Source organism: Lutra lutra, chromosome 1 (assembly GCF_902655055.1).
Source record: "Lutra lutra chromosome 1, mLutLut1.2, whole genome shotgun sequence".
Lineage (NCBI taxonomy): Eukaryota > Metazoa > Chordata > Mammalia > Carnivora > Mustelidae > Lutra > Lutra lutra.
The window spans coordinates 146352357-146354800 of NC_062278.1; the positions used below are offsets into that span (position 1 = coordinate 146352357).

The window sequence follows — 2444 nt, forward strand, 5'->3', positions numbered from 1 at the left end:
TATGTTTTATTATATTTATTTCTGTATTGTTAGTACTAATGTATTTTATTTATGCCCTAAAATGTTTATAAGTAATATTTTCTTAATAGCACTGTGATTAAATATGCTTCACTAAAATATTGTTTTAGCTATTTTTGAGAAAGTATCCAAAGGACTTCTTTTTCCTTTTTTTTAAAAGATTTTATATTTAAGTAATCTCTGTACCCAACATGGGGCTCGAACTCACAACCCTGAGATCAGGAATCTCATGTTCTTCCCACTGAGCCAGCCAGGCAACTCCAAAAGACTGTTTCTTGTGTTTATTTTAATATCAAGTTTTAATGGCTGTTACAGCTGAAAATTATCCCTCAGAAAGATGTTAGTAAGAAGCTTCAGTACAAATGTTAAGCTCAGTATCTATCATTAGGCTTAGGGGAAAAGATTTAAGTAGTGAATGAGTATCATGTGAATTTTTTTTTAAAGATTTTATTTTATTTATTTGACAGACAGAGATCACAAGTAGGCAGAGAGGCAGGAAGAGAGAGAGGAGGAAGCAGGCTCCCTGCTGAGCAGAGACCCCCCCCAATGCGGGGCTTGATCCCAGGACCCCGGGATCATGACCTGAGCCAAAAGCAGAGGCTTAACCCACTGAGCCACCCAGGCGCCCCAAGTATCATGTGAATTTTGACATCTGTGAAAAATTAGGGATTCGTCTTGACTTATTAGATTACATATAGACCATTTTGCCAATCAGAGTGGCTTTATGCTACCAATAGGTAGTCAAATAAAATGTACAAGTAGTATGTAAGTCTATATCTATATATCAAACAGTCGTCTTATTAATTTTAATTGGTCTGGCCAATCTCTTGGCAGATCTGATGAGCTTCTAAAGTAGGTAACAAGAAGTGGAGTGTCAGCCCCAGCTCATTTATATTTGCATTGATAATAGTGTATTCAGCCCACATTTATTTGCAGGAAACTTCTAGACACTTCTGTGTATTTGAAGGATAATTAAAAAAAATTTTAAGTAATCTCTACACCTAGCATGGGGCTTTAACTCATGACCCCAAGATCAAGAGTCATATACTTTTCTTTTCTTTTTCTTTTTTTTTCTTTTTAAAGATTTTAATTATTTACTTGACAGAGAAAGAGAGAGAGAGAGAGCACAAGCAGGGGCAGCTGCTGGCAGAGAGAGGGAGAAGCAGGCCAGCCAACCAGGTGCCCCAAGTCATATGCTCTTCTGACTGAACCAGCCAGTTATCCCTGAAGGATAGTTTGAGAAAAGCTGGGTACTATAAGCTGTAGATCTTTTTAGTCACATGTAAATAACAACACATGGAAATCTTCCAAAGAGGGATAAAGGGCAGCACCATCAACCTTCCATGTTTTAGGGACATCGCCTGAGTGGCTCAGTGGGTTAACCGTGTGCCTTCGGCTCAGGTCATGATCCTAGGGTCCTGGGATGGAGTCCCACATCTAGTTCCTTGCTCAGTGGGAAGTCTCTACCTCTGCCTGCTGCTCCTCCTGCTTGTGCTCACTCTCTAAACTCTCTCTCTCTCTCTGACAAAATAAAATTAAAACAAACGAACAAAAAATCCTTCCATGTTTTAGAGCAACATTTTCTCTTGGTTATCCCTTATACCCGATAGGTGATTCAATCGAAGGATCCTGGGATACTGATATGTGATCCAAAAAAAAAGATCCAAAGGTCCCAGGGTTTGTGTCCATATTAAGTATTGGCAAAGTTTAATTTTTATATTTTTTAAAGATAAAATAAATAAAAAGAAATATTTCAATAATTTCTCTCTGCACCCCTAGTGAATCATATGCTTACCCCCAGGGGCATGTGCCTTGTCCAATACAAACCCAGACAATTGGAATTTCCCTCAAACTAGGAAAGGCATAAGGATGTTGTGCTGTCAAAAAGATGATGAATATTCACTATAATTATGAATTTTTTATATTATCACTGAATATGTCACCAAAAAGAAACCCAACTAAATGGATTCTCCTAATTAGAAATTAAACATTTTAGAATGCTTTTTTGCATGTAAATATTTAATGCTATATAATAAACAGAGTTTTACAGTAAGTTTGAAAGGAAATGGGTTAATATCTTATTTTCTCACAATCAACAAACTTAACATATAAAGACTTTAAGAAAATTTTTTTAAACTGCTGGAGAAAGTTTTTTAAAGTCACAAGGCATAAACAGATGATTCACAGAACTACAAATGACCGAGGGACCACGAAAAAAAAGCCTCATAAGTAATCAAAGAAATGTAAAATAAAACATAAGACTATCATTATCCCTCTATCAAATTATCTATGATAAATGGTCTCTAAAGATAGTCTTCCGTAATTCCTCCATTGCTGTACATACATGTTATACCTCTCATCAGGAGGTGGCATTTAGGGTTGCCTAGGTGGCTTGGTTAAACGTCTACCTTCAGCTCAGGTCATGA

General features: G+C 36.6%; 1 non-coding gene across 1 annotated transcript; it reads right to left on the minus strand.

Annotated features, from left to right (window-relative positions):
- Positions 1-201: 201 nt before the first annotated feature.
- TRNAR-CCU (transfer RNA arginine (anticodon CCU)) lies at positions 202-274 on the minus strand. Its single transcript has one exon. It is a non-coding gene; the product is annotated as a tRNA-Arg (tRNA).
- Between the last annotated feature and the right edge of the window lie 2170 nt (positions 275-2444).